Below are 10,581 nucleotides of genomic sequence, written 5' to 3'. Positions count from 1 at the left end.
AATTTAAGTTAATTCAGCTTTGGAAAATTCTCCTACATCTTGATCTCAAAGTTTTTTTTAGGTCACCCACCATTTCCGCTATAAAGAATTCAAGAAAATAAAATTGTATGGTCGATTGTGCATGGGCCTGAGGCGCTAAGAAACCCGAATTAACTTATTTGCTATATTCAGTTGTCATTATTATTTGGGGCTAATTTATGGTTAACTTTTTCTCCCTAGTAATTCATAAGGTTGGATAGTTCAATATAAGGCTTAATTTCAATGTCATCTTTGAATATCTCCTTTCTTCATGCTAAAATAAGGATTGTTGATTCGACAAAGAATAATGTCTAAGTTCACTTTTACATTTTCTGAAATAACTTAGTCCACAAAATTTATTTTCTTTGGAAGATAAGATTCTAACATGTGGATCCCATTTAGTATAAGTAACTAATTTGATTGCTTACAATTTTTTGGAGCAGTTGCACGTTGATATACTATTCTCTTTAACAATTGTATCAAATTTCTAATAATCAAACCTAATCTAGAACTCATTTAATCTACTAATAGCGATAAAAATGTAATATCATATGCATCTTTGGATCATATGATCATAAGAATCAATAAATATATTTGTTGACAGAAGGAGCCATAAATAGAGCTTATATAGACAAAAAAAAAAAAACACCAATGTGTTGTTATAAACTTGTCGGTTCATCATCTTTAATACTAAAAAACTCATGGATTTGAATTTGTAAAATTAAATTTGAAGCTACATGAAAGTATGAACTAATTTATTTATCGTATACCCGTCTTAAACAAAGTAGAAAAGTGAAACAACCACTTTTTGTGGACGGAGGTCGTATTATCTATTTATCTTCGAAAGAAAATCATATTCATAATGTTGAAGATCACTCAAGAACTAACACACACACACAAAACTGCAGGAAGAAACTAAAATCTAAAATAATTCACCAACTTATGCAGAAAAATGAGATGTCCATCCCCATTTTCGGTTATCATATCTCTGCAAACCGGTAAATAAAATCTCTCATTCACAAAATCACCAAAAACATAATCTCTTCCACCAGTTTCATCCACACCCATCAATGGAAAATATCTTCGAGAATCATCAAATCTTAACTAAACCTTAGTTTCTTCTATATTAGCAGTTTTTTTTCCTAAAATTTTGTTTGCATACTTGGAAAGTATTATGCAACCAAGTTTATTGTATATAAAATAAAATATTGACTACAAAACATAAAATTGAATCTAGTGTAATGTGAAAGTCAAATACAATATTCACATTCAAATACAAATTCAATTCAGATACAATGAAAAGTAGAGCACCAAAAAAATGTACTCGCATAAAAAAAAATTGATTTTATGCAACGTAGCTCAATCACTCATCTCTGTATGTTGCCTTTTATTAATGGATAGTAAAATCTTAATTAATATTGAAATAATATATAGAACTTAGCCAAAAAAAAAATCGTCATAAATCAAATATTCAATCATGTATTATTTTCTAAAATATATTTTACCGTTTAAGAAAATTCCACAATATAAATATAAAATGTTATCTTGGCAAGCAATCATTGATGATTAAAGGACCCTCCTTTATTGCTTATATATAGAAGGAAAAATAGATTATATCCCTAGTTAGTTGACACCAATTAATCCAAAATTATAGCATATAATTGTCGCATGTCTTCTCCTCAATTATATGTTTAAGGATCTACGAGAAATGCAACCTTACACTAACTGTATTCACATCAGACGAATTTTTCCAACTCATAACGATGTTATATGATCTCATTCTTTATATTTTATATGTCTTGGAATATCAAAAAGATCGACTTCCCTTCATCTACTTATTTTTCTATACGTCGTATAACTTTTGCGTTAATGCTTGGCGTTGAGAGGTAAATATGAGTTTGGTTCTACACGTCCCAGTCACAACAATGACAACACCTTTTCTTAGAATAAAATGAGAGAGAACTTGTTTTCCATTGTACTATGTACTTCCTTATATAAGATTTTCCCAAAACCTTTCTTCTCATGACATCATGCCACATGTCATAGAAGCTTCCTTATTTACAACTATTACCATTTCTCCTAATGTAACCTTCCACTTCTCCATATATCCCTTCATTGTCCTTTCCATTTCATGGACATGTCTGATTGGACTTGGGATTTATTCCCCAAGTCCCCTATGTTCTATGGTGGGTTTATCCTTTCTTTTGGGGACTTCCTAGCCCTGCTAAGGGATAATTATTTTCATATATCAACACTTGGTATATCATAAGTAAAACTGGATGGGTAACATCTACCAACATGTGACAATAGAAGGAACATCCACAGTGATGGGACAATTAAACATTCATGATAGTTCGGGTAGTAATGAGAACATATATGTTGTTGTTATTTTTTACGTGAATTACAGGAAACTACGTCTTGCCCATATCATTACGACGATATTGGAGCAACATTACGTAAGTTCTATGCCGAAGTCCCCATGTATTCAAAAACACCTCAGATCTCTGTCTTTTAAATCTCTTTTATCCAATTTTCATATGAGACAGGTAAGTGCATTCAAATGCATTATATTTTACAATATGTTTTGGATTAATGTCGAATGGTCTTCATCACTGTCATATAAATTCCTCAAAATCTTAGGAGGTTCATACAGTAAAGTAATATTTATTTTTCAGTGTCGATAATAAATTCCTAATATTGGTTCCCTCTTAGGTGAATTAGCCAGTCTTCCATCAATCCAATCCAGTGCTCCACAATATGAACATATGTAATATCCATTGCGCGAAGGTAGTGACTTACAAATGGCTAGAGTAACAATTTGATTTCCATCATTATCCGCGGTTTGTGTATCTTCATCGCTATCATCAGATGATAAAGCACAACAAACATTAGAATTGTTTGATGCAAAAACTTCGTCGATAATTAGCAAGCATACAAACAACACTGCATGCAATTGATTTCTAGTGTATGTTGACACATAAGAAGAGGTTACAAACAGACTGTAACTTTAATAAAATATTATGTTTAAACTAATGGTATGCCTGATATGTGAGTAACTGAACCTATAAGACTTATACTGATAGACGTCCACATTTGTTGATATGTGGGATTGCAATTAAAAAACTATTCTTGAGTTTATTAATTGGTGAAACAATTTACTTTATTTTATACGATTCTCACCACATTAAGTGAAACAACATCGTTATTCGAAGTTTTGTAAATATCTTGTGAGTGTCTTCTTCGACTGAGAACTTTAGAAATATTTATTACTTTAGTTAATAACATAAAATTAGCTAAACTTAGTGCAAATCATAACAATATGAACATCTGATCAATGTGCATTTAATTGCACAATCCTTTCTTTACCCCTATGCAGGGTTTCTTATAAAACCTATGAGATTGTACATCTTTGATGATGAGCCTCGCGTTATCTCGTGACGAAACCGCTATGACACTATTCGTAAATCTTGATTATTTTATATTTTACCAACTCCATGTAATTTCTAAATTAAAATCAAAGTCTAGAATTTACTGCAAATCATGTATACACGTATGTTTAATTTTGATGGTACTTTGTGTGTCCCTTCTTGTACTTTATGTAGGATTATTTTTATGTTTTGTTGAGCTTCTCTCTTCGTCCTTGCTCGTTCGGAGAAAACTCGTTTATCGTGCATAATGTCAAGTAAGTTGTCAAAGAATTTTCTATCGGCCTGAAAATTGACTTATATTACTTGCGGATAAAATATCTTAAGAAGTTTGCTTGTTATTCCCAACTCAACTCAATAATACATTAGCTCATCCAATTAGATGTTTTTATTAATCCTTTCCGTGTTTTCACTGTTCGGCTTTTCTCTCATGTTGCGTCTTATATTCTGAAAGCCGAGTAAGTACAATCAATTTTTTTTTCTTTGATACAGATGGTTAACATCAGACGGCAGATTAAAGCTTCGGGTACTCCTCTTTTATCGTTAAAAGATACATCGAATTTTTGTCCTTATTGTTCCACTATTAAATTATAAATGTTATTGAACTTTTCTTCATGTCACTTAAATTTCTATTATTAGTGAGTGGTTGATATATGTATACCAAGGGGATTTGGTTCTTGTAGCTCACTTACATTACTACTATCACCGAGTCATCGATATCCATCAGCTCATATTGTTTGGGCCACGATTGAATTGAGACTGATAAGGCTTTTACCATAGCACTTGTAAAAAAGGATAGTTCGATAGACCTGTTGCTCCAGTAGCTTCTACTTCTAGGATATTAACACCAAGATATAGGCTGGCTGAGCTCAGCAAAAAGTTTGGTGTGGGCAGCCATGCATAAAAACGATCTATACTTGCTTTTAAAATATGGAACCTGCATACACGACAATGTGATAAAGAAGACGAATTTAACCATTATTAATTTTGTTGACATGGTTTTGTTGTAGAAAAAGAGGGAAGATGGTCCGGAAGCAAGACATATCAACCTCAACTCGAATACCACAATATTCGCAATGAAACATTTTTCACTCAATGGGTAAGACATGCGTGTTCTAATCACGTGCAACCTGTATTGTTCTCTGAAAGCCAAATCTAATAGGAGAAAAAACTGCCCTCAAAAATAAAAATGTCCATCATATAGAGTACCTTGTTTGTTGAACTTGGAAAAGAAAATTGTCTACCTTTTTCTTTTTCTTTGCATATTAGTTGTTTGTTAGTTTTTAAAAATTTAGGACATACTCTATATGTTGAATGATCTATATACTTGAGGATTGTCTAAAAGGAGTTACTGTGGAAAGTGAACAGCAATGAAATCTGCATGGCATCCCACCTCTTAAAAACATCAAGTTGAATATCTCTCTTGCTTCCTGATGATTCCGCCCAAAAGAACGAAAGAAAATTAACATAAGAACGTGCAAACTTAAAGTAAAATAAAATTCAGTGATAATAAGAGAAAACTAACACCTTACCCAGACCAATAGTTGCTAGCCACATATAGATGATCAATTTTCAAGATAGTTAAAGCCAAACTGAACCTACAAAGAAAACAGTGACAGAGATGGGTGAGTCGCTGATACGATAGAAACGGCAAATAACAAATGACACCAATCAAAAATACTAAAAGTAAGCTAATAACAGTACTTTAAAACAAAATATGGAGATTAAACACGAAAAGAACCACCTTGATTTTATTCTTCCAAGAGTAAAAGGTTTCGTTGACAATCAGAAGCCACTCGGTCATGAGCTTGAAAACCTTTTAACCCATGTTTGTTAATGTGCCTACATCTTTCCTGAGTCATATATTTTACTAAACCCCAAATATGATGCCATCCTCTTAACTTGAAGCTTCTTCAATAGTATTTACCTAGGTAAACTTCAGATGCATTTCTCGGCTGCAATGTGCGCCTCTTAACTTACTCCCATTGGATCTCAACTTTTAAAGTTCGTAAGGAACTCTTTAGACTGAAACAAAGATAAAAAATCATTAAAGACACAATTAAGCATACAAAATATTGATACTACAAAGTGAGTATTAATCCAATCCAGAAATGATTCTTCTGAAGGAGCAACCAATTTAACTCCTCTAAACAGAACATCGTGTTAAAATCAAAAAATTGCAAATCATTATGTCAACTTAAGACCTTCAGAAGATTTCTATGAAACGACTCTCCTCTGTTTATATTATTCCTTCGTTGACCCAACTACTCCATATCCAAGTGATTCAGATACATGCCTTGACATTTGAATTTATTGTGACAACATAAGCAGCAAGTTCTAAATACATACGGAAAAGTGCAAATCGATCATTACTTTCTATTGTATAGGTCTTGCAGATGAAATATCTCTATGGATACTAAAATATTACCGTGCATTGTTAAATGTGTATTTAGTTTAGCTCCTCCATACCTGTTTTTGAAGTATTGGACTCTGATGACTTCAACTATCTACTCATTCAAAAATATCATACTTGGTAACACCTCACATGTTTGAGCTAATGGGATTTATTCAGGCAAACCCATAAATTAAGCTAATGGGAAACAAAAAACCATTTAACAACCTGAAAATGGACGGAAATAGCGAAAATCAGTATACAGAAGACCTAGTAACTAATTATGCATCTAACGTAATGTAGTTCCAATTTTCAGATTATTGTTCAACGGTAGATTCGACTATCCACATTGCAATGTAACTCTGTGATGTACACGGCAATTTAGTTCATGCCATGACTTATTGTATTGGTTCATTCCACAGTTCGTTAGTTGTTTAAGGTACAAAAACTCATGCATGTTTCAGCATACATAATGCAGCATTCCATATTTACACTGACAAAATAATACGCTTTTCATGCAAGTGTTCAACAATGCAATGCATAAGGCAAACTTGAGGAAAGTGGGTAACTTAAGTCTTTTAGAACAACCACTACACGTCTCACCCAAATCCCGCCATCTTCCACAAAGAACCCATTAGGATTCATCAAATCCAGCATTTTCATTTCATCGCCAACTTTCTCATACCTTTTAACATCATTCAAGGAATCTCTGTTATCACATCTTCTCGACATCCATGGTCCCATTACCAAAATGTCACAAATCATTTCCCACTTTAAGCTTCTTATCTAACAAAATCAATAGAAATGTGATTAAATAACCCAAAAATAAGTCTGCCATGACATCAGATTGTTATATTAAATTCCCATATGTAATAAATACTTCAAGTTTTGGGCAACACAATATTTTGCCTACAAAACTATATTTATTTATTTATCTTTTTCCAATTTGCTTAGTCAAGTACCCCGACGTCTGATAATCAATTTGACACTCTGAGTACACCTACCTAGTTTGAGCGAGCATTCCTATAAACTAATTGTTATCAAATGGATGACATCAGTACCTAGTAATCTATGGATTACATCTTGTACTGTAAGGTAACAGCCAACAGCAATTATAGGATCCATTAATTAAGAGGTCGATTAACATACTACTGGACCATTTATATATATCCTTCACGTAGATGGATTTCAAGCTAGATACACTACTGACCCGTCGGTAGGATATACCCCTTGATTCCGATGTTAGACTGCGCAAATGGAGAAGCACGACAGCCAGCATTTCATCAATTCGTGTGTATGTAATTAAGGATAGTTTGTAATTGCAGTTCCATATATATTATTATTTACCTGTGAAAGCCCAAACAATGTTGTACAAATTCTTGAGCTCTTCCATATTCTTCACCTGTATGTCAAAGATTATTATTTTTGATGAAAAATATTTAGGATTACTAATTTTTGATGAAAAATTCTTGAGCTCTTCCATTAATAATGTTGTATATCAATTCTTCTACGCAATTCGTTGGTAATTCTCATATCATTGCTTGAGTTTTGGTTCCTGCAATGGTGCAAATGATCTTGCTCATAATATTTGTTGACCACAAAATTGATCGTTAAAAAAGAAAGGATTTTAGTCTAAACTACAGACACGTCTACCTTATTTGGTTATGCATAAGCAAGAGAGACATGCAATTACAAATCTAAAGTGATGGTAAGCTTAGTGAGAATTAGTTGACTTCAATTAATTTACTTACCGTGTAAATTGGAGGTGGTTAGAGTTGTATGCTCAGTAGTTAGTAAACTGCTGAATCTAGGAGAAACTCATGTTCATTAACGGGCCTCCATGTCTATTATCACTTGATCCTAGAGACCACGAAACCAACTGGGACGAAGAAATGACTCGGTAGCATCCTGTAAGAATATTTAAGGGTGTTAACAAACTCACAAAACTAAGTGTGTGAGCACTGAAGCTTTAGCAATTAAGATATTGAAGCCATATTATATTTAGAAGTAAATACACTGGTTTGTGAATTTACCATTTTTGATTGCTGAAAAAATGGACTCGACTTTAAATTCCTTCAGTTGCTTCATCTCCCCAAAGGGCACAATTCAGATGATAAGTATGCCAACAAAATTATTTTTCCTCTTGTTTAGTGTCACATGTAATAAATCTATAGCCCCATGGATCCAACCAATAATAGTAGAACAAAGAATGCAACAACAACTGCAACATTAGCTGAGTTCACTGAAACACATATCACAATCCATGTACAGTAAACTGTCGCTCCTTGCTGCTCATAGGTCACTGCACATTCTATTTAGAGCCTTAAATTTCTCTAGTCTAATGTTGGACTTGGACTAAAAAAGTTTTCGACTCCTGACAAAAATGCTCAACATTAGCTGAGTCTCCCCCGAGAGGTATGATCGAGTAAAGCAACCGGTCTACAGGCAAAAAGAAGTAGAATCACTAAAAAAGGAAGCAACACCATCGACCTCAAGAATATAAAGATATGGAGGAAATCTTAATGCCATGCTTTTCAAATTCTTTAGCCATTATCTTAATGCAATATTTCTTGCTAAGATGAACGCCCACGTTGTGGAAATTACACCCAGAAAGTAAATGGGTTTTCCTACAACACGCCTTTGTACAATGCTCAAGGCTCTAGGCTAAGTAGAAGGAGCCTAGCAGCATCTGGCTCCCATGGAAAGAGAAATGTAATCATCTAATGATGAATCTAATTACCAATTTATCTATTTTAACTACACAATCATTTAGAAAGGTGGATATCTACAAACTTGCTTAAGTAAAACCCCAAATACTACGTAACATGTGCGTTATCATTTATATCAGACACCTAGCCTGAAGCATTTCTTTTGATGATTTAATTATATACATATCATTGTTAAGTGTCACGATGGATCCATGTGGCAAAACCACCACGCAAAAGTGACTACTCCAACGTTGGATTCACATGAGAAACCCACCATGTAAGAGTGAGGGAGTGACAACTACTGCTAAACTTGACTTTGAAATCCTGAATGAAGAATTAGACATCACAATTGTACGAACAAAAAAAAACATAACCTTGGTGATCATTAACAGTTGTGCAGATCCATCTTGAAACTAAAGTTAAACTCAGATTATGTATATAGTGAGTGTGAGTTGATGAAAATTTATATTTAAGATGTTACTGACAATGGTTAGGATTAGGAAAACTAACAATTTTAAGTCCGGACAATAAAATTGTTTCACTACAGTATTTGAGATCTTTGCTGAAAAGATGTTTGACAAAATTTGCTTACCCTTGAAGTATCTCAGATTCATTTTCCAAGGAAGGTCTTTAGCAAGGGTCTGTATCCATAAAAAGATTGTTCAAGACAAATAAATAAGCTTAAAGAGCAAAACGTATACACCGAGCTGTGTGTGGACATGAAAACAAATGATCAATTCCACAACTAACTTAGAGAACTGAAGTTCTGCAATTGTCTTGCCATTAACAAAGATAGTTAAGTGCGGCATTGGTCTTTGCTTCTATCAAGGCTACCTGAGCATAGATATTTATTTATTTATGTGTGTGTACTGTTTCCCATAGTTATAGTAATTAAGAATGTCCTTCTAATAATTAATACAGCCTGATCCTGGAACACTATTGAGACAATATCACACTATGGTCTCTGCTTCTATAGGATAATGCGATGGGAAGTAGCATGGTTATAGAGAAAAAACAGCTCTATGATCAACACCTTAACCCTAAACCAATTATCGCCACCTACTAAATCCCATTGCCCCTATCGATATAGTTGTAGCACCCAGATCAAATAAACCCTAGTTCCATTGGTCAATTTAAGATGCAAAATATTTACAATTTTAATAAAAACCCAATCAAACCTAGAAAATAAACAAAAACCCTGATCAAAAAAATTCAGGACGTAATATTCGATTTCAAATTGAGACATAAGTTCAAAATTAGTGAAACACGGAGGAGGATGAAGAAGGATCTCAACGATTTATTAGCAGAAACTCAAATTGGAAGACTGCTACCAAAAGAAGTAAAATTGAACCTTAAATATATAAAAGGGTGGGATTTTCAATATCAATTTAACACCGAAATTAAAGGGGTAAAGATTAGGTTGAAATTTTAAAACCTTACAGATGATTTTCCTCTGTGTTTCTTCTTCCGGTGGATGAGCAATGTTGAAAAGTTTAGCCTGGCTTCGGAGAGGAGAGGGATTGGAAGGAAAAAATAAGGAAAAATAGGGTTAGGCGAGGGAGACAGATACAAAACATACTTGAAAAGACTATACTGGGCTTTAGACCCTCCGGTCAGGGACATCGATATCTCGACGTCCACAATAAGCGACCCACATCCCATCCCGTAACATAACCAAAATTTTCATGGCCGTCCAAGTCAGACTCCATCCAGATGATCCGACCGTCAGATGATAACTTTCGGTAAATCCTGTCCACTGATTGACTCTTTCATCAAAGACATCTTCTTTTATAACAGTGATATTACTTATCCTACAAGTTTAAGATTTCCTAACTTGTTTATTAAGTTCCTAGACTTTAGGAATAAGTAAACATAAGCTTGGCATAAACTTTTGATCGGCCAACTTTGGGATAAACCCAAATATCACTCACCGACCAAGTTTGAGTTTTACCAAACTCAAAACTCTTTCCCCGACTGGTCTTTAACCGACTGGCCCCACCCTCATAGCATGCCCGTAAAAAGGATTTACAAGGAGAGA

The 10,581-nt window shown here is 33.8% G+C and overlaps 1 long non-coding RNA gene across 11 annotated transcripts; it reads right to left on the bottom strand.

The window, feature by feature from the left end:
- Positions 1-2,730: 2,730 nt before the first annotated feature.
- LOC113310604 lies at positions 2,731-10,096 on the bottom strand. 11 transcript variants are annotated; one of them, XR_003341267.1, is made up of 10 exons: positions 9,979-10,089; positions 9,136-9,184; positions 7,869-8,274; positions 7,587-7,743; positions 7,183-7,390; positions 5,913-6,621; positions 5,188-5,468; positions 4,976-5,041; positions 4,136-4,873; positions 2,731-2,876 (listed from the first exon to the last, which is right to left on the bottom strand). It is a non-coding gene; the product is annotated as an uncharacterized LOC113310604 (long non-coding RNA). The 11 variants fall into 11 exon arrangements; XR_003341270.1 differs by lacking the exon at positions 2,731-2,876 and adding an exon at positions 7,046-7,082 and having other exon boundaries at positions 4,600-4,873; positions 9,979-10,088; XR_003341277.1 differs by lacking the exon at positions 2,731-2,876 and having other exon boundaries at positions 4,600-4,873; positions 5,913-6,063; positions 6,439-6,621; positions 9,979-10,088.
- Between the last annotated feature and the right edge of the window lie 485 nt (positions 10,097-10,581).

Source organism: Papaver somniferum, chromosome 9 (genome assembly GCF_003573695.1).
Source record: "Papaver somniferum cultivar HN1 chromosome 9, ASM357369v1, whole genome shotgun sequence".
Lineage (NCBI taxonomy): Eukaryota > Viridiplantae > Streptophyta > Magnoliopsida > Ranunculales > Papaveraceae > Papaver > Papaver somniferum.
Note: the sequence above shows the minus strand (reverse complement) of the source record. Positions and strands in the feature narration are given on the sequence as shown.